This window comes from Podarcis bocagei (assembly GCF_964188305.1).
Source record: "Podarcis bocagei genome assembly, chromosome: 7".
NCBI lineage: Eukaryota > Metazoa > Chordata > Lepidosauria > Squamata > Lacertidae > Podarcis > Podarcis bocagei.
Genome location: NC_138132.1, coordinates 9,705,861 through 9,728,181, shown reverse-complemented (window position 1 = coordinate 9,728,181; position 22,321 = coordinate 9,705,861). Strand labels below are relative to the sequence as shown.

The following is a 22,321-nucleotide window of genomic DNA, read 5'->3' as shown; positions in this document are numbered from 1 at the left end:
TACTTCTGACCCCCTACTTTTGAAAATGTTGATAGCTCTGCGGTAGTTTTTGTAATGTGAATGGTGCCACAGACACGCCTGGGTGGGTTACGTGAACCACCCATTGAAAACCACTTATATAGCTGACTATTATAAGTGTGTACAGTGTACCTCGGGTTAAGAACTTAATTCGTTCTGGAGGTCCGTTCTTAACCGGAAACTGTTCTTAACCTGAAGCACCACTTTAGCTAATGAGGCCTCCTGCTGCTGCCACGCCGCTGGAGCACAATTTCTGTTCTCACCCTGAAGCAAAGTTCTTAACCCGAGGTACTATTTCTGGGTTAGCGAAGTCTGTAACCTGAAGCGTCTGTAACCTGAAGTGTATGTAACCTGAGGTACCACTGTATTAGGCAAGCAGGCCAGAAAAAGATTTTTCAGGCTAGTAACCTTTGCAGGACGCGGGTGGCGCTGTGGGTTAAACCACAGAGCCTCGGACTTGCCAATCAGAAGGTCGGTAGTTCGAATCCCCGCGACAGGGTGAGCTCCCGTTGTTCGGTCCCTGCTCCTGCCAACCTAGCAGTTCGAAAGCACGTCAAAGTGCAAGTAGATAAATAGGTACCACTCCGGCGGGAAGGTAAACGGCGTTTCCGTGCACTGCTCTGGTTCGCCAGAAGCGGCTTAGTCATGCTGGCCACATGACCGGAAGCTGTACGCCAGCTCCCTCGGCCAATAAAGTGAGATGAGCACCACAACCCCAGAGTCGGTCACAACTGGACCTAATGGTCAGGGGTTCCTTTACCTTTACTTAACCTTTGCAGATTTATTTGCACTTTCATCCAACTGAGATGGTCTCTCTTATCTCCAGTGGCGTAGCGTGGGGGGTGCAGGGGGGGCTGGCCGCACCGGGCGCAACATCTGGGGGGGGCGCGCTCGCACTCGCAGCTCTCTGCCCCTACCTGGCTCACTCTCTCTCTCTCACTGCAGTGCTGGCTGTGCGAATCCGATCCGAGCCGCTGGGTCGCCGCCCACTGTGGAGGGGGTGGGTGCCAGGCGTGCGGTGCGGAGAGAGAGCGAGGGACTATCTGGGGGAGGGACAGTGCAGCGCTGAGCGCGGGAGAGAACCACACCAGACCAGACCAGGCAGCAGCAAGAAGAAGCTGGCAGCGGCGGCAGGTTAGGGGTTAGGGGGCGCAAATTACTTGCCTTGCCCCGGGTGCTGACAACCCACGCTACGCCGCTGCTTCTCTCTCTTTCCCCGACACTAAGCGAAATGAGAACTAGAAACATGCCCCTTTCTCTTTACCGAAAAGGGAGATTCTCTTGTGGTCGGTGGGTGCGGCTGACGCACCCGACAAACCAAGGAGGTCCCTTTTTCTGGGGAGAAAGCTATGCCAGTGCAATATGGGAGAGACCTCTGCAAGCGCTACTCCTTGCCTTTTCAGCATGGCAAATGAACCTCTCTGCTCCCTCCAATATAGGCAACCTGTGTGGAGAGCGATCCAGGGCTAGCCCCTCTTCCCTCCGGCCCTTCAGACCAAGCCTCTGGGCGCACACAGAGATGGGCTTTTGCCTCAGGGCTTGTGACTGGAACAGCAGCAGCAGCAACCCAGCTGTGGCAAAGCCACTGGAAAAAGTCTGTCAGAGGCCGAGACTTAAGTATGGCAGCATGCTTGCTCACACACACAAACACATTTACAATGTTAGCGGGCACAGCTTTAACCCATTACGGTTGTCTCTGCAGCAGAGGCAAGAGCCAGAATTTCTGTGGGAATGGAAGAGGAAACAAGATAAATGAGAATCAAAGAGTTGGAAGGGACCCCAATCTAGTCCAATCCCCTGCAGTGCAGGAATCTCAGCTAAAGGCGTCCATGATAGATGGCCGTCCAACCTCTGCCTTCTCAGGTTTGGGGAGGCGTGCCTCCCAGCTCCCTGCCAAGTCCCTGCTCTAACCAGTAGTCTCAGCTACCCAACGGTTCATTTTTGCTTGAGTTTCCAGCTCAGCCACGAAGCTTGTTAGAGGACCTTGTGTTCTACCTCGCAGGGTTGTTGCTGTGAGCACAACTGGCAGGGAAGAGGGATACTGTATTGTGCCCTGCCCTGAATTCCTCGGAGGGCAAATGGAACAAGCACACGACAAAGCCCATTACATAATGGGGACACCTGGCTTGAGAGCAGTACATGTGAAAAGGATCTAGGAGTCTTGGTTGACCACAAACTTGACATGAGCCAACAGTGTGACGCGGCAGCTAAAAAAGCCAATGCAATTCTGGGCTGCATCAATAGGAGTATAGCATCTAGATCAAGGGAAGTAATAGTGCCACTGTATTCTGCTCTGGTCAGACCTCACCTGGAGTACTGTGTCCAGTTCTGGGCACCACAGTTCAAGAAGGACACTGACAAACTGGAACGTGTCCAGAGGAGGGCAACCAAAATGGTCAAAGGCCTGGAAACGATGCCTTATGAGGAATGGCTAAGGGAGCTGGGCATGTTTAGCCTGGAGACGAGGAGGTTAAGGGGCAATATGATAGCCATGTTCAAATATATAAAAGGATGTCACATAGAGGAGGGAGAAAGGTTGTTTTCTGCTGCTCCAGAGAAGCGGACACGGAGCAATGGATCCAAACTACAAGAAAGAAGATTCCACCTAAACATTAGGAAGAACTTCCTGACAGTAAGAGCTGTTTGACAGTGGAATTTGCTGCCAAGGAGTGTGGTGGAGTCTCCTCCTTTGGAGGTCTTTAAGCAGAGGCTTGACAACCATATGTCAGGAGTGCTCTGATGGTGTTTCCTGCTTGGCAGGGGGTTGGACTCGATGGCCCTTGTGGTCTCTTCCAACTCTATGATTCTATGATTCTAATGCCCATATTATAACGGCAGATACATGAGGGGCTAGGATGGTTCAGTGACGCAGGGAAAGCGCTCTGCACGTGATCAGAGGAACTGGTCTCGGCAGCGGCTTCCTGTCTTCTGGGGCTCAGCCTTTTCTTTTCGAATCCTGCCTCTCTTGCGATAACCACTAGTCAGCACACATCCCCCATTTCCCACAGATACAACCTTATTTGAGCATCCTTGGTTTGGCAAGGCTCTGGGAAGCTGTTCTGCCCGCCAGTCACACCCTCTTCCTTTGCAGCGGCGATGTCTAATGATCCCAGATGCGTGTCCAGCTGCTTGCGATTACTCAAACGGGCGAGAGAAAGTCACTTCATCCATGTTCAAAGACACTTTTCTCCCCTTTAATCTGCTTTGAAGAGCAAAAAATGACCCGTCCTCGGATGAGTCACCCGTTCAGAGGGTGCCAAGGCTCACAGAGACTGAAGTGGCAACTTTGCTACATTGGGAGGGAGGGAACTGGCCGAAGGTGATCGGGAGGAAGCAACCCCCGAAACAGCAACTCAGGCAGAGACACAACAGGCACCTGCTCTATCATTGAATGGGGGAACAACGGAATGGGGGAACAACTTTCCTGCAGCAGCAGGTTGGGGAGAAAGTCAGGCCAGGGGGAGCGACTCACACAGAGTTGCAACGTGCAGACTCTTCTGTGGACAAATGCTTCAGGCTCGCAGGCACTGCAAATTATTTTGTTTGCTTCTTTGCAACGTTGCAAGAGTAGAACTTCCCACCTCTGTCTTCTGCCGTTGCTTGAACCCAGTTTCACCAGCCTTGTGCCCTCTGGGTGTTTCGGGGACTACAACTCCTGGTGGCTGGCGCTGGTGGGAGTTGTAGTTCAAAGCACCCACAAGGCACCAGGTTGGCTAAGGCTGCTTTAACTTCAGGCTACAGTGGTACCTCAGGTTACATATGCTTCAGGTTACATACGCTTCAGGTTACAGACTCCGCTAACCCAGAAATAGTGCTTCAGGTTAAGAACTTTGCTTCAGGATAAGAACAGAAATTGTGCTCCGGCGGCGCAGCAGCAGCAGGAGGCCCCATTAGCTAAAGTGGTGCTTCAGGTTAAGAACAGTTTCAGGTTAAGAACGGACCTCCAGAACGAATTAAGTACTTAACCCGAGGTACCACTGTATTTATTTCCAACCCCAAATGGTTTTGAGGCAGAAAGAATCTGTGTGTGTGTGTGTGTGTGAGACAGAGAGAGAGAGAGAGAGAGAGAGAGAGAGAGAGAGAGAGGGGGGGGGAGGGGGAGAGAGGAAAGAAGGGAGTTGTAGTCCAATTTTGGGGTGTGTAATTCCCAGAGCCTTCCCCACCCTGGCCCTGGGAGGATTACGTCAATGTTTGTTTGCAATCTTGCTCAGAGCCCAAGGAAGGATTTATAGCAGGGACAGGAACACAGGCCACAGGGGGAGGAGGGAAGACAGCCGCAAACTTTTGCAACTCGGCTGCAGGCGCCTGGCCGGACCGTGCCGGCCTCTCCCCCAACTACCTCTGGGGAACTTTTTGACGGGGTAGGAAAATGGTTAAGAGTATTGGACTGGGACCTGGGAGACACGGGTTCAAATCCCTGCTCAGCCATGAAGCTCGGGCCAATCTTTCTGACTCTTAACTCTCCACCCTCTGGTCTAAATCTACCTCACAGGGTTGTTGTGTGGGGAACTGAGCGAGGAAGAGGGAGGAGCCATGAACACCGAATCTATTTCCTTGGACAAGGAAAAGTGGGATAGAAATGGAGTGAATAAATTGCTGTCATTATTATTGTTATCAGTGCTTTTTTCTAAAAAAAAAAGTTTAGGGGTGCTCGCATTTTCCTGCTCATATTGAAATACTGCCCCTCAATGAGGCCAAACTTAGATTCACAAAATGTGTAGGGGTATGCATACTCCTGCGCCCACCCAGAAAAAGAGCATTGATTATTATTAATTAAATTCACATACCGCCCTGTACCTGTAGATCTCAGGGAGTTTCATGACAAATCTCGACCACGGTCATTAAGACAATACGGACGAGACAGGGTAACTGTTATGTACTGAGTTGAATAGGATCCAAACTGCAGCAGTCTGATTGGTCCTAGAACAATAGGATTCAGAATGCAGCAGTCTGATTGGCCCTAGAACAATGCAGCAGTATGATTGGTTGGCAGGAACCACCCAATCCTGCTCCAGATAGATGTGAACCCACAACCTGATTGGCTTACAGTAGAATTGCGGAATTAGCCAATCATGTGCAGCCCATTGTGTAAATAATGTATATAAAGCAGATACTGTGAGGGGGCATTCATTCATTCCTCCTCACCACTATGAGCTGAATAAAGAGCATGAAATCACTTTGCGACTCTGAGTATATTTCAGTAACCCTATGACTCTGGAACGTAGTCGCACAATCCCCTGCGCTTGCCAGAAGCAAAGGATGAGAAAAGGTAACGACACCAACGTAAAAAAGAACAGACTGATAAGACACACCACGCCTACTAGGTGCCGGGTCCTGAGATTTTGGAGCCCAAACATGAGTCCTACAGGACAGCCTCTGGTGAAGTCACAGGCTGAGCCCTGGAGACGGAAGTTAATTGGGAAAGGGGAGGGGAGAAGAACAGACCCGCCCACCATGTGTCTATGCTATAATTTGCATCCATCTCCTGCCCGACTGAAGCTTGCAGTCTTCTCAATGATGATGATGATGTGGTGGCACTGTGGCCCACTTGGAGGTTCATCCCCTCCCCTCCTGCCCCCCGGAGGGGGCCAAGCAAACCGGGAGACTTCAGGACTGTTATGTACTAAGTTGAATAGGATCCAAATTGCAGCAGTCTGATTGGTCCTAGAACAATAGGGTCCAGAATGCAGCAATCTGATTGGTCCTAGAACAATGGGATCCAGAATGCAGCAGTCTGATTGGTCCGCAGGAGCCACCCAATCCAACTCTAGGTGGAAGTGAATCCGCAACCTGATTGGCCTACAGGAGAATCCCGGAATTAGCCAATCACGTGGGGCCTATTGTGTAAATAATGTATATAAAGCAGACATCTCGGGGGAACTTCCATTCCTCACTAGTATGAGCTGAATAAAAAGCATGAAATCCACACTTGACTCTGAATATATTTCAAGGACAGACCTGGAGGCCTGACAACTCTCTTCTGCACGGACTACCCTACACGACTCATGTGCAGAAGTCTCCAAACAGCAAATGGCGAACTGGAAGAATGACCTCATGGGTTCGTCCTAACCAGGAAGCACCCCCAGAGATTATGTGGGGAAGGCACAATAGCCACCCCCCAGCACCATCCCTCCCCCAGCACAGTTCACCATGGCACAGAGAGAGCAGAAGGGGGCATCTCTAGTCTTGTGGGATTCTCCCCGGACAGGGCGCCCATCCTCTGTGCCCCCCAACCAAGGCAGGAGCAAGGCTCCAGTTTGCCATCTCCACAGTTTACCGCATTGGACGTGCCTGGAGAACATGCACGGGGAGCGTGCATGGGCAATGCTCCCACGCAGGCGTTCACCGCAGCACCCCACACGATCCCAGTTGTTTCATCAGTTCCTCCTCTTGCAAGGGATGAGAGGGCCGCGTGCTCAAGGAAGATCAGAAACCACAACAGGAAGCTCCCGGGGAGAGAAGCTCAGCTCCGACAGTTTTGGTGGCGGCGGGGGGCACGTTTCCTTGAAAAACAGGAAGGTGTGTGTTCGAGTCCTGCCATGAGGGAACATTGTGGTTTGTTAAGGATTGTAGTTTCCAAATTGTCAGGACGCCAGTGCCCCATTCCCCACCGCCCCGCCCCACGGAGCTACAATTTGCAGAGTTCGCTGTGAAGAGACTGTCAAACCACTCTAGAAACAGCAGCTCTCTGGGCGAATTGGGGGGCTCCTAGGTCCGTATAGTTAAAGCTATGGCTTTCCCAGTAGTGATGTATGGAAGTGAGAGCTGGACCATAAAGAAAGCTGATTGCCGAAGAATGGATGCTTTTGAATTATGGTGCTGGAGGAGACTCTTGAGAGTCCCATGGACTGCAAGAAGATCAAACCGATCCATTCTTAAGGAAATCAGCCCTGAGTGCTCACTGGAAGGACAGATCCTGAAGCTGAGGCTCCAATACTTTGGCCACCTCATGAGAAGAGAAGACTCCCTGGAAAAGACCCTGATGTTGGGAAAGATGGAGGGCGCAAGGAGAAGGGGACGACAGAGGACGAGATGGTTGGACAGTGTTCTCGAAGATACCAACATGAGTTTGACCAAACTGCGGGAGGCAGTGGAAGACAGGAGTGCCTGGCGTGCTCTGGTCCACGGGGTCACGAAGAGTCGGACACGACTAAACGACTAAACAACGACAACAATCTCTTCAGAAAAAAGCACAGCTCCCAGAATTATTTGCAGGGAAGTCATAAGTGTGTTGGGTGGCATCGTAGTTCTGAACGTGTTTGGCGTGAACATGGCCTAGCAGCAGTTGAAATAAAAAATATATAACACCTCTCCTCATTCCTTTCAGCCGCTCCCTCTTCTAACCCTGCTTCCCTAGACCTCTCGGCCCCCCTTGGCCAGAATTCCCATCTATTTTTTTGGCTGGCTGCTGGTCCTGCACTCCATCAGCAGACATTTAACAGGTAATGCGCTGGTATCTTCACACGAAGCGAAGCTTTCTCAGGCTATCTGAGGTGCAGGGTCAAGCCAGGCTGACCAATGATCCAGTCCAAGAAAAGCCCTCTGTCCGCCAGCTGCCTTTCGGTTGCCAGGATAGTTAGCAGATGTGCTCTCTCTCTCCGCCCCCCCCCTTCATCACAGCCTTACCTTAGCTGTCTTCAAAATGAGAAGAGAGTAGGGGAAAGGCTCTGCCCCAAACAGCCTGAAATTCAGAAATCGGGAAGCTACAACAAACTGGCAGTGGAGCTCCACAATTTCAGACACCGCAAGCCTTACTAGAGATACAGGGGACCCTCTGCATGCAACGGAAACTGTGCTGGTCCCATGGGTTATCCGAGAGGCGAGGTCCAAGTCCGGTCCGTGGTCAACGGTTCAACGAGGAGGCAGTCCATAGTAGCTGGAGCTGGGTGCAGGGCAGGGAGTCGGGTGAAGTCAGGAACAGGCTTGCAAGCAGGGAGCCAGGGCGGGTCAGGCAGAAAAGCAGGACAGGGTTCAGACAGGAACTAGCAACCAACAATGTTGCTCCCGCAACCTGGGACTGGGGCTAGCTGGCTTTTATCTGCCCCGAGGCATAGGGCGGCCCCGGTCCACAGGTGACTTGCCTCTCCTGGCCTGGAGGCGAGCACTCCTCCTGCGGGAACTTGGTTCCCTCCGCCTCTCTGCCCTGAGCCTCTGCAGCTCCGGAGAGGCTGGAGGGTTACCTGACCCAGAGGCAACCCCAGCTTCCTCTGACGGGGCTGAGAGTGGAGCACCTGCAGGCAATGGGTCCTCCATCACCTCAGGAGCCAGAGCAGACTCAGATGGTGCCTGCACCTGAGGATCCAGCACAGGTGAGGACCCTTCAGGCTCAGGCCCCAGCCTTGGCTCAGCCGGCCCTGTAGGCGGGGACTCCTGTGCAGGCTGGGATCCCTCAGGGTCAGCCTCCGAGTCTGAATCCCAGGCCATCACAGAAACCCTCTCCCTTTGAGTCACAGCCTTTTCTCAGGGCTGGGCTGGCAAATTAAGCAGGTGAAGCTTCCCCCCCTCACTTTAGGTCCTTGTCAGGAAAAGCTTCACCTGCCTGCTTTCCTGTGTGTTGAGGTTCTCCGAAAGGCAAAATAGCAGAGCTAGTTAAGAGAAGCAACGCTAGGGGTTATAAACGGAGTTGCTGTAATTTCTGGCAGGCCTTTTGTGTTTCTAACAGCAGCACCCGAAAACAGAACCCCACCCAAGGCTGGAGTGCAACAGGTACAGCCTTCCTCATTGCCTCATCTCCACGCCAGGGGAATCCACACTCGCTGAATTTCCACTTGCTACCGCAGAACCTTTCATCGGGAACAAAAGTGGCAAGGCTAGCTGCAAAAATGAAGCGACAGCAGTGGCAAAGGAAGTCAGCAAACTTTCTTTTCTTTCCCAACACAAAAAGAAAAAAGGACGTTTCTGCACTAAGTCTAAGCCCGAGAGCGAGATCTCATTCCCATTTTACAGAGGGGGAAACTGAGACGCCACGTCTCCCCCACAGGCCTTGGCAACAGAACATGTCGCTGAATGGCCGCACTCATCCCCACACACTTGTCTGTCTTCTGGCTGCATCCCTGCAGGGGCTGTTTATGTCCCACAGATGCACCGCATGGAAGTGTGCCGATGTGGTTTATGCAGCGAAGGCCCAGAGCTTTTTTTAGAAGCTGGTTTTTGGCTCCCACCTCCCTGTCCGGACGCTCGGCTTGGATGGGCCCGGAGAAAGGTTTGCACGCCAATGTGGCGAAGAAATGGCAGGGGGATTGGTAATTGGGGTGGGAGGGATGGAAGGCACAACCTACAGTAAGCCGTGCAGGGAGGGATGTTGTGGCAATGGAGGTGAAGACAAGCTGGAACCCAGACAGCTCGCATGGTGTTTTTGTACCATCGGCTATCCGGGGATAACCAGGCCTTTCGACCGCTGATGGAAAACAGGCCTTCTTGGCAGCGCCGGCTCTACCATGAGGCAAAAGGGGGCGTCTGCCTCAGGTTTCTGGTCTTGGGTGTCCTCAGGGGACGGCAAGCAGTTATTCAATTTAGTTTAACATATTTCAGCAGGGAAGGTCCAGGCATTGAAAGGTCTCGGCATTCCTGGATTTCACCAGCGTATGGTACTCTATAGAGCCTCTGTGCCACACACGCTCATGCACCATTGTAAATAGTTATGGCTTCCCCCAAAGAATCCTGGGAGCTGTAGTTTGTTACGGGTGCTGGGCATTGTTAGGAGAACGCTATTCCCCTCAGAGAGCTACCGTACCCAGAGTTTCCTGGGTAGAGGCATCGACTTGTTGAATTGCTGCTGAGGGGAATAGGGACTCTCCTGGCAACTCTCAGCACCTTTTGCAAACTACAGTTCCCGTGGTTCTTTTGTAATAGTGCTTTAAATGCCCCAGATGTTGGCCAGGTCAGGCCCAAGGCATTCTGCTTGCCTTGGACAAAATCCACCTCACTTCCAGATAAGACACTGTTCTGACTGAACTGCCGTTGAATCTTACTTTGGCACCTAGGAAAAGGAGGGGACATTTTACCATATGTGGTGGGATTGTAATGAAATTATCAAGTTTTGGGAAATGATATACAATGAACTGAAGAAAGTGTTCCATCTAACATTTGTTAAGAAACCTGAAACATTTCTGTTAGGGATTGTAGGAAAAGACCTGCCAAGGAAGTTGAAAAATATCTTCATGTATGCGACAACGGCGGCAAGAGTCTTAATAGCTCAAGGATGGAAGAACGAGGAAATCCCGAATAAAGAACTATGGCAAGAGAAACTGATGGACTATGCAGAACTGGCAAAATTGACACATAAACGACGGGACAAGGATAACTGTGACTTTAAAGATGAATGGGAACCCTTTACAAAGTATTTAAAGATGCAACAAGGTGAACTGGACTCCTTAGCAGGCTTTGAATAAACACTCACAAACTTTTTATTGATAATAACCAGTCAGATAAATTAAGGATTTATACAATCTTGTAACATGCGGGGAAATAGCATTTATAGAGAAACCAGAGATTGGAACTGAGGGAAGTCAGGGGGGAGGGGGGTTGTTTTATGGGGGGGGGCGGGATTAAGGATGATATGTTTTAAGATAATATGTTTTGTTTAAATTCCTAATATTTTTATTTTTTTTAAAAAAAGAATCTTACTTTGGCACCTAAAACCACAAATTCACAGGGATCTCTGGGAACTGTAGCTCTTGAAGGGGACTGGCACGCTTAACAAACCTCCGCTCCCATAATCCTTTGGGGGAAGCCATGACGGTTTACTGTGGCATCATATTGCTTTGAAGGTCTGGTGTGAACCCTAGTCAGAGATGCTGTGGGAAACAGCTGTGACTCCGTGGCAAGGCACACGTACTGAGGTCGCTGGTTCAATTCTCGGCACGTAGGGATGGGAATGGCTTGTCTGTGAGCTGCTACTGGTCAGGTAGACTGCCCTGAGCCAGACGAACCAACGGTATGATTCAGTACACAGCAGCTTCCTGTCTTTATACCTATATTCTTCTCTGTGTGTGTTTTTTTAAGCTGCTTCGTGTCAGAAGGAAAGAGCAAATGCACTCTGCACGTGGCTTGAGGCACTGCGGCCATAGGCCTATTATAGCAACAGCAATGCAGAAGGTTCACAAAGGAAAGACACACACTTTTTAGGTTGTTGGCTATTCCCACAGTGTCTACAAGTGGTTGCGAGCATGTGGCGACGGGGGTTAGGAAGGAACTCTGGACATGCACAGAGGCACTCAGCCGGAAGTTTTCAAAAACAGCAGATTGGCAGTTCCGGGGGCCTAAATTGTTTGTGGAGCAGCGAGGGGCCTGTTTGCAGCTGCCCAAGGCCTGCGAACAGGAATCCCGGGCCTTTGTACTTTGCACAAAAAACCATTTCTGCTGGTGTCACTTCCTGCACCAGGATGGGGGGGGGCGGTTGTTGTTGGGGGGGTATGAAGCTGTGTCATTTCCTCTCCCCATGATACAGCTATTTCTCCTTTTTAGAATTTCTTTCCGGAAATATATATTTATCTGCCATCTGGGGGCCTTCCCCTCTTCACCCCCCCGCCCCCATTTCTGACGGGTTTCCGGTTCCATGCTCTGTTTTTATCACACCAGGGAGCCACAAGCCAAACAGTCGAGGCGGCTTTTTCCTTGTGTCCCCTGCCCTCCAACGCTCCCCCCAAAATAAGAGCTATAAAGGAAAAACTAGACATTATGGTAGCAGAATCTGAGAAGGACTTTGGCCACACTTCGAGGATCAGGGTTTGCACCCGCGCTGTTAACTTTCAAAACCTTTTTTGATGCTGACAGGCCTGTTCAGTTTGAATTTAAATTTTAGCCAGCAGCTTCAGGGATTGTTTTGTATTGCTTTTATGGCATTTTGTGCCTGTGTATGTTGTTGCAGGTTTGAGGGGCTTAGTCTTGATGATGCCCCATGGGCCCTGAAATATACTCGGAGTCGAGAGTGGATTTCATGCTCTTTATTCTGCTCATAGTGGTGAGGAGGAATGGAAGTTCCCCCCACAATATCTGCTTTATATACATTATTTACACAATGGGCTGCACATGATTGGCTAATTCTGGGATTCTCCTGTAAGCCAATCAGGTTGTGGATTCACTTCCACCTGGAGCTGGATTGGGTGGCTACTGCGGACCAATCATACTGCTGCATTGTTCTAGGACCAATCAGACTGCTGCATTCTGGATCCTATTCAACTCAGTACATAACAGGCCCCTTCCGTAGTTGTGATCCTGAGAGGGTGTTTCTCAAACGCAGGTCTCCAGCTGTTGTTGGACTACAACTCCCATCATCCCTGGCCACTGGCCCTTCTAGCTAAGGATTATGGGATTTGTAGTCCAACAAAGAGCTAGAGACCTACGTTTTGGGAAACACAAAAGGAAACCTGTCAAACCACAGCGACATTTCATCCTAGGATGGAGAACAGTCGCATACTCTCCAACATTTCTCCGATGAAAATAGGGACGTCCTATTCCATAATAATAATAATAATAATAATAAATAATTGTATTATTTATACCTCACCCATCTGACTGGATTGGCCCAGCCACTCTGGGCGGCTCGCAACATATATAAAGCACAATAAAACATTAAACATTTAAAAAAACAAAAAAATCTTCCCTATCCAGGGCTGCCTTCAGATGTCTTCTAAAGGTTTGTACAGTTCCAATATCATCAGTTATTTGAAAAATTTAAATCTGACAAACAAAAGGGGTTCTCAACAGAAATTTCCCGATTTGAATCCGATCTTTTAAATTCTAAAAGAAAAACTCTTTCCAAAACTTATCGAGGTGGTAACAGTGGCAATGGTGAGGTGGTCACAAGATTTTGGCCATTTAATAACCATGCCCCAATGGAAAAACTTATGGAAGATCAATTGGAAATTCACAAATTGTTATACGATTAGAGAGAACTTTCAAAAAATGCAACATTTCTCTGGTGAAAATAGGGACACCCAAAGGAAAAGCGGGACATTCCATGATCAAATCAGAAACCAGAAACTATGGGAACGGCAGATCCCTTTTAAAGTTTTTTTTAAGCTTCAGTATTCATTGCACAACAGCAGCCTATGCAAACATTATTATTTCCCTGCTGTAACAACTTGGATGTTCCTCAATTTATTTTTCAAAAAACGCCTGTATGGTATTAGTGCTCCCTGCTGCAGCGTCACAGCGTGTGCTCATGTTGCCGCTGCAAGTTATTATGACCCTTGCAAGTCGCTTATTTGGAAAAAAAAAAAGATTTCCCATCTGTGGATTGGAATGCACGCAGAGTAGTGTGATTCATACATTCTGTGTATGATTTTCCTCTGTCAATGCTCCCATCCACTTACGTCTGGCAGGGTCAAAGATGTGAAGCTCCCGTCTTAGCCTCTTCTTGGCTCCAGAGGAAGAAGGAGCAACATGAGGCTATTTTGGGCCCAGAAATAATTGTTGATGTTGTTTATTTTTCTGGAAATATATATATACTGTTGCTTCACAACAGCTTACAATGGTGAGCGCCACTTTCACAATAGGTGAACTGCTGTGCGTCCCAATACACCCTCCCTTCTTCCAGATGTTACTGAGAATATATCCCACTTCTAAGATCTCTGCCTACTGCTACCGGTCCCACAATCTGACCGGGAAACTCTCCTGGAGGGAGCGAAGGAACTGGACTCTTTTCACTGAATCTGCAATTGTTGTTTTAAAAAGCTATTTAGCCCAGGCCTTCCCCCCCCCCCATCCCAGACCACCAGTACAAACTAAAGCCAAACAAGGCATTTTAGAATATTCCTTTAAACAACCTTAAATGCCAGTGACTTCCGTTCTTCTCTTTCCATGCCATAAATCCCTGCATATTTTATATAAACTAAACCATTCAGTATTCCCTTATTACACCCACCAAAATTTATTTACACTGCTGAAGTTATCTTAATGCTGCCCACGTTTTCAAATATACACAATTTCCCCCCATTTACTCAATAAACATTTTCCAGTCTTCTTTAAATGTATGTTCTTGTTCTCTTATTCTGTATGTTAGGTCCGCAAGCTGCCCATATTCCATCAGTTTAAGTTGCCATTCTTCTTTAGTTGGGACTTCGCTAATTTTCCATTTTTGGGCTGGCAAAACACAGGCTGCAGTAGAGGCAAACATAAACAACCTTTTTTACACCTGGGAATTTCCGTCTCGATTATTCCCAACGAAAAGGACTCTGGGGTTTTGGGTTTTTTTTGGGGGGGGAGTACTTTATAAACATTTTTTTCAATTCATTATGAATTATTTCCCAATACTCTTTTACCCTTTTGCAGGTCCACCACATATGATAGAACATAAAGGTAAAGGGACCCCTGACCATTAGGTCCAGTCGTGGCCGACTCTGGGGTTGCGGTGCTCATCTCGCTTTATTGGCCGAGGGAGCTGGCGTACAACTTCCGGGGCATGTGGCCAGCATGACTAAGCCACTTCTGGCAAACCAGAGCAGCGCACGGAAACACCGTTTACCTTCCGGCCGGAGCGGTACCTATTTATCTACTTGCACTTTGACATGCTTTCGAACTGCTAGGTTGGCAGGAGCTGGGACCGAACAACGGGAGCTCATTCCGTCGCAGGGGTTCAAACCGCCGACCTTCTGATCGGCAACTCCTAGTCTCTGTGGTTTAACCCACAGCGCCACCCGCATCCCATGATAGAACATACCCTTTGTCTAATTGCATCTCCAGCACTTATCTGATGCACACAAGCATACTTTCTTTTGCTCTGGAGTGTTCCCTGCAAAAACCTGCTCTTTAAAGTAGAATCGGAGCAAAGGACAACCGACCGAAAGCCTAATTTGCCATTTGTTGCACTTCAGCTATAAAGAGTAAGTTTTTGTGGGGAAAGCTCCAGGGTGGAGGGGTGGGGGTAGGGAGTGTGGCTCCTGTGCCTGAAAAGAGCAGGGCAAAATATATGTGTGGATAAGCCCTAAGTCATCCCCCAGCAGTGGGCCAGAGAAGCGAATGAGAATAATAGAATCGTAGAGTTAGAAGGGACCCCTGTGGTCATCTAGTCCAACCCCCTGCAATGCAGGGATCTCCGCCCAAACATCCATGGCAGATGGCCATGCAACTTCTGCTTAACAATTTTCAAGGAAGGAGAGTCCACAACTGCCTGAGAGAGACCATTCCACTGCCAAACAGCTCTTACAGTCAGAAAGTTTTTCCTGATGTTTAGTCGGAATCTCATTTCTTGTAATTTGAAGCCACGGGTTCGAGTCCTACCCTCCAGAGCGGGAGAAAAGAACTTTGCTTCACCTTCCATGTGGCAGCCCTTGTTCTCCTCTCCCCTTGTTCTCCTCTTTTCCAGGCTAAACATGCCCAGCTCCTTCAACATAGCTGTCAACGCTTCCCTTTTTTTAAGGGAAATTCCCTTATTCCGAATAGGATTCCTGGCAAGAAAAGGGAAAAGTTGACAGCTATGTCCTACAACAGTTCCTCATTTGGCTTAGTTTCCAGACCCTTGATCATCTCCGTCACCCTCCTCTGCCCACCTTCCAGCTTGTCAACACCCTTCTTAAACTATGGCGCCCAGAACTGGACACAGTATTCAGGTGTGGTCATATGATTCTATGAGTCTATGAAAGGTGCCAACCCTAGGAATCTGATTTGAAGCAGGAAGAAGGAGTCGCTGAACAGCAGTTAGGAATGGCCACCTCTCCTTGCAGAACGCAAGCCCAATTTAGCAGCGTAAATAGACTGCGCCTTCTAGGCACCTGCTGCAGATGTGCCTGTTGAGAAAGTCAGCAGGTGGAGGTGGGGCCACGGCCTTGAACCTTCTCCCTCCGGGTCCCAGCCAGATGTCCAGGGCTCCACTGGCAACGTGGTGATGCCACAGGCGGCAGCCTTTCAGAAATAGCCCACGTTCCGGCTCTGCTGCCTCCTTGCCTCTTCGTTTACCACGAACCTCCCCAGAACCGAAAACTAAAAATAAAATAAAATTCAAAAGCTTCTGAATTCACCCGGCTGCTCCTTGCAGCCAAGCTTCTGTTTACAGTTCAGATGCTTGAACCGAAATCCGGCCCTGGCAACGGAAGGAAACTCCCCTCGTGTGTTTACAACGAGGGATATTGGCAAGCGCTGCAGGAGCCTGGGATTTTTCAGCCAGGAGGGGGGCACATTGCGCATGAATGAAGGCGAAAAGGCTCCAAGGCTTGCACACTTGAAATGCCACGTCCAGTTTCTGGCTGCCGCACCTCCGAAAGGATATTGCAGAAGTGAAGAAAGAAGGCTCTGGAAAGGGCCGCCAAAAAGTTCCAGGGGATGGAGCAGCTCCCCTGTGAGTCAAGGCTTCAACATTTCAGAGAACCACTTGTGGGGTTGGAAGGGACCACGAGGGTCATCTAGCCCAACCCCGTGCAATGCCCAGTGTAGGACTCGAATCCACGACCCCGAGATGAAGAGTCTTCTGCTCTGCCGACGGAGCTATCCAAATACTGTGCTCTCCAATTCTAAAGCTTGGGTCCATGCAGTGACACTGAGGGCTCAGCCACGCTGCCACTTGTCCCATGATTTCTAGGCACAGATCTGAGAGGTTTTCCTTTCATCTCATTGCCAAATCGGAATAATAATAATAATAATAATAATAATTTATTTTTTCTAGCACATCCATCTGGCTGGATTTCCCCAGTCACTCTGCGTGGCTTCCAGCAAAATATTAAAATACAATAATTCATCAAATATTAAAAGCTTCCCTAAACAAGGCTGCCTTCAGATGTCTTCTAAGAGTCAGAAAGTTGTTTATTTCCTTGACATCTGATGGGAGGATGTTCTACAGGGTGGGTGCCACCACTGAGAAGGCCCTCTGCCTGGTTCCCTGTAACCTCACTTCTCGCAATGAGGGTACCACCAGAAGGCCCTCAGCGCTGGACCTCAGCGTCCGGGCAGAACGATGGGGGTGGAGATGCTCCTTCAGGTATACTGGGCCTTTGAGGCTGTTTAGGGCTTTCAAGGTCAGCACCAATACTTTGAATTGTGCTCGGAAACATACTGGGAGCCAATGTAGGTCTTTCAGAACCGGTGTTATGTGGACAAATGTCAACTCACAGAAAAACCGATTGCTGGTGGTTCCGATTCAGGAGCCAACAGCAACTTTTCCTGGGGAAAGTGGTGGGGCAAAGCAAAAACATCTTTGACCTGCACCTAGAAAGCAGGGAACAAGCAGGAGTGTGGATTACCAAGTGCCGGGAGATTCAGAAACAGACCCCCAAAAGCACTTCTTCCTACAGTGCATTGTTTCTTCCCACGAGATGCAGTAGCCGCCAACTTCGAAAGGTGTTTGGGGAAATGAATGGAGGACGAGGCTACTAGCATGATGCTCCAGATACCCGTGGATGGGACTTGCTAAAGGAGGGCTGCTGTGCTCAGGTCCTGCTTTCACCTGTTTGTCCACAGGATACTGGACCAGGTGAGCCTTTGGTCCGATGCAGAGGGGCTCTTTGTATGTACTTCCCAGGTGCAGGAGGAGATTGCCTCTGAGCGTGTGCAGAGTGCATCCCTCATTCCTGCCATCATGAGCCCTGTCCGATTCCCACCTATTAAGGAGGCACGGATTCCGGTGAGACCGAAAGCCTGGGATTTAACCAATTGTCTCTCCGCTCTTTGGACAGATTAGTGCAGATTCTCTGAGTTGCTTCCTTTCCCCACTGAGAGCTGCGGTGCATGGACTACATCATGGATCTGATGAAAATAGGAATGTCCTGACATACCCTTCCAACATTTCTCCAATGAAAATAGGGACGTCCTAAGGAAAAGCGAGGGACGCGGGTGGCGCTGTGGGTTAAACCACAGAGCCTAGGGCTTGCTGATCAGAAGGTCAGCGCTTCGAATCCCCACAACAGGGTGAGCTCCTGTTCTTCCGTCTCAGCTCCTGCCCACCTAGCAGTTTGAAAGCACGTCAAAGTGCAAGTAGATAAATAGGTACCACTCCGGTGGGAAGGTAAACGGCGTTTCAGTGTGCTGCTCTAGTTCGCCAGAAGCGGCTTAGTTATGCTGGCCACATAACCCGGAAGCTGTACGCCAGCTCCGTCGGCCAGTAAAGCGAGATGAGCGCCGCAACCCCAGAGTCGGTCACGACTGGACCTAATGGTCAGGGGTCCCTTTACCTTTAAGGGAAAGCGGGACATTCTGGGATCAAGTCAAGAACCGGGACGGCTTCTGTAAACCTGGTAAATAGGATGGTGTTCTGAAATGACTGCCTTTGGGACTGTGCCCTTTCTGGCTTCTGCCTCGGTGTCCCGTCCTCGAGGTCATGGAGGCAGCATGGAAGGTGACAGGCTTGCTGGCTACCCCCTCTGACCCACTGACCCTATCGTTCCAGCTGACCTGTTGCAGGCCTGCTGAGCCCAGCTGCCTGACTAAGCCTGGAAGGGAGCAAGATCTGCATCCAGGCGTTTGCTGCTGGCAGCAGAGGGAAGGCAGTGAACTCTCCTTGCTCTGTCTGCTGAGCATCCTGTGCGGGGGCTGGTACCACAGAGCGCTTGGAAATTGCCTCCGCGAAGGCAAACAGCCCTGGCTCCGGAGGCCAAGGAGAAGTCCGGGGAATCTGGCTCCGAACATCTCTGCTGCTCTCGGTGCCCAGCCAAACTCTGGCTGTGTGCACACCCAATATTTAAAGCGCATTTGCCCCCCACATGCCCCCAAAAGAAGAATCCTGGGAACTGTAGTGTCTTGAGGGTGCTGGGAACCGTAGCTCGGCGAGGAGTAAAGTGCCGTTCTCAGAATTCTTTGCAAGGGGGAGGAGATGTGCTTTGAATTTATAATGTGCTCTCTTGGGTGTATACAAGCAAGGAGGGGAGTTTCCTCTGCTGTGGATGACCCATAATTGCCAACTTTCATTCTTTTAAAAAGAAAGTTTCTGGCATTTGTAGAACATGAGATACGAGGCAAAAATGCACAGGCAGTGTTCTTCCCCTATCTATCCCCTATCCATTTCTTTTCTGTAAAGTCTCCTCCTCCACCGGCACCCCTTTTATTTTAGCAAATGTCCATCCGTCGGTCCTCCCCTTGGTCTTTCTCCTTGACCACTTAGGTTTCCGTCTTTCTCTCTGGCTATCCACCTACCACTGTGGTTTGCAAACCAGGTTAAAAGGTTTCCGGAGTTCTTCGGAAGCTGGTCGGGGGTTTCCTCGAGGAGATGGCGGGCAGGCAGACCTCCCTGAAAGTCTGCTAGCTGCTGGGTGCCTTGCAGGACTTAATTCTCAGCTCACACATAGTTCTGACCAATAGTCAGCCCTGTGCAAGAACCGTTTGTATGCCTTCTGCAACTGGTGGAGATTTCTCTGTAGATAAGCTGACATGGAAAGCGTGCAATTTAAGCTAACCTAATCCAATTGTGTAGTGATGTATGGAAGTGAGAGCTGGACCATAAAGAAGGCTGATCGCCGAAGAATTTATGCTTTTGAATTATGGTGCTGGAGGAGACTCTTGAGAGTCCCATGGACTGAAAGAAGATGAAACCTCTCCATTCTGAAGGAAATCAGCCCTGAGTGCTCACTGGAAGGACAGATCCTGAAACTGAGGCTCCAAGACTTTGGCCACCTCCTGAGAAGAGAAGACTCCCTGGAAAAGACCCTGATGTTGGGAAAGATGGAGGGCACAAGGAGAAGGGGATGACAGAGGACGAGATGGTTGGACAGTGTTCTCGAAGCTACCAGCATGAGTTTGACCAAACTGCGGGAGGCAGTGGAAGACAGGAGTGCCTGGCGTGCTCTGGTCCATGGGGTCACGAAGAGCCGGACACGACTAAACGACTAAACAACAACAACAATAGGTTGGAGGGGAACCCAATAATCATCTAGCTCAACCCCCATCAATGCAGGAATAAGCAGGTTGATCGATCCTGCGACCTTGACATTATCAGCACCATGCTACCAACCAAGCGAAGCAGGCTGGATGTTCAAAGGGCTTCACATATATCATTTTGTTAAGGAGACAGTTCAGTCAGTAGAGCATGAGACACTTAATCCCAGGGTCATGGGTTCGAGATGCATGTTGAGCAAAAAGATTTTGCATCGCAGGGGTTTGGACTAGATGACCCTGAGGGCTCCCTTCCAACTGTACAATTCTATGGTTCTAAGGTAGATCGACACTCCCACATTGTCCGATGCTTGTGGAGCTCCAGTGTAGAGGCAGGACACACATTCAGGGTCGTCAGAAGTTGAATGACCAAGTTATAAACAGCTGGTGCCGGCGCTTCTCACCAGAGCCAGCTGCATCCCACAACTGGCCTAGGGTCCCTGCTTTGTGCTGCTGTTGTAGTGTATAGTAACAAACAGGAAGCTTCCACAAGGTCACCACGGAGCAGCTCCGGTCTCCATGGTCTCCGGCCAAGAACGTGACACTCGTAAATATTTACGCTGCGGCATCAGGGGAATGCATTGGGCTTGGAGCCACGGAGCCTGGGAGGCTGTAAGCTGGGAATGGTGGGTGGGATGGCGAGGCAACCGTCCAAGATGCAGAAGGCTCTGGGTCCACCTGAGAAAAGCTTTGGTGGAACCTCTACAAATGCTAAGAACTGCCTTGCTGGATCAGGCAAAAGATCTGTCCCCCAAAACTCTGCTTTGATCCAGAGCCATCTCCACCTCCATCGTTCTGCCCAGACACTTAGGTCCAGCCTTCTGGTGGTTCCCTCACTGCAAGAAGCCAAGTTACAGGGAACCAGGCAGAGGGCCTTCTTGGTGGTGGCGCCCGCCCTGTGGAACGCCCTCCCACCAGATGTCAAGAGAACAACAACTACCAGACTTTTAGAAGACATCTGAAGGCAGCCCTGTTTAATAATAATAATAATAATAATAATAATTTATTATTTATACCCCGCCCATCTGGCTGGGTTTCCCCAGCCACTCTGGGCGGCTTCCAACTGAATATTAAAAACAGTACAGCATCAAACATTAAAAACTTCCCTAAAGAGGGCTGCCTTCAGATGACTTTTAAAAGTAAAATAGTTGTTTATTGCTTAGGGAAACTTTTAATGTTTAATAGACTGTTGTATTTTAATATTCTGTTGGAAGCCGCCCAGAGTGGCTGGGGAAACCCAGCCAGATGGGCGGGGTATAAATAATAAATTATTATTATTATCTATCCGCCCCCGGGAACCTCGCAGGCAGGGCCCGAAAGGCAAAGCCTCCATTTCATTTGTCCCAATACCTGGTAAGAAAAGGGTCTACTGCCTCTGTATTTTACAGTTTCGCACAGCTAAATAGCCTTAGAATTTGTCCAGTCCTCTTTGTTCAAAGGTGTCAAAGACAGTGGCTGTGTCCCTCTTGGGGCAACGTTCTGTAAGACTGATAGACCCACAGAATTGTAGAGTTGGAGGGGACCACAAGGGTCATTTAGTCCAACCCCCTGCAATGCAGGAATCTTTTGCTCGAACCCACGACCTTGAGATTAAGAGCCTCACGCTCTACCAACTGAGCTATACTTGTGTGCGTGCGAAAGCACCTACGGTAGTTTCCCCCGAAGCTGCCGCTGGTCTACTTTATTAGTTTATTAATCCACATTCTGGGATTTTTTTTGGGGGGGAGCAATTGATCTCAGTCCCTTCTCTTCCCCCTGACCCTAAAACCCCTTCATAACTCTAAGATACCAGGAGGAACATTCTAGCTGGTTAAAACTGAAAGAAAGGAAAAAGGAGCAGCTGGGTTTTCGCTACAGCTGTAGGAAAGCAACGAACATTCCTCGCGGAACAAATCTTTGCAGTCTGGAGATCCAGGTGAGAAAAATCTTATTTAATATAACACTCAGAAATGACAGTGACATCCAAATTCCCCCCTCTGGCCCTGCAACAGCCCACTCCCTCCCTCCACCCCCATGGCTGACTTTGCACGGAATGAGTGCATACATACCCCCCCCCCAAAAAAAACCAAGAAATCCAGGAACCCCCTGAACATTTTCGTTCCTTGTGCAATCCTGAGGTGGTTATCTGGGTAGCAGTTATGTGTGATTCTTGCTTTCGATGCTGTTTTGTGTCTGCAAATGTTTCAGGGCAGTCACACTGCGTCGTTTTCCATCTGTGCATGTCCTGTAACTTATCTTGTAACTTTTTAAGACCCCTTTTTCGTCCCGCTTCTGTTGCTCTAGAGACGCCTAGCAGAACAGCTAATAAAAGCAGGAGGGTTTGTGGACGGGCCAGTCTAAATACACTATTATTGTTCCAAAGGCATGTTGCAGAATACAGCGGATCACAAAAAAAGAAGAAAGATCTGTCTGGAGGTGCCCGCAGACTGTGTTGCCCATTTCTGTGCCATCCCTCCTTCTTTCAGCTGGTAAGCCAGCAGTTGGCAGAGGAGCAAAGTCACCAGAAGGC

The 22,321-nt window shown here is 49.5% G+C and overlaps 1 long non-coding RNA gene across 1 annotated transcript in view; it reads left to right on the top strand.

The window, feature by feature from the left end:
• Positions 1 to 439: 439 nt before the first annotated feature.
• LOC308590664 overlaps positions 440 to 22,321 on the top strand; it is a 105,786-nt gene continuing 83,904 nt past the window's right edge. The window contains exon 1 of the long non-coding RNA XR_014009854.1: positions 440 to 622. This is a non-coding gene — a long non-coding RNA (uncharacterized lncRNA). The remainder of the gene's footprint in view (positions 623 to 22,321) is intronic.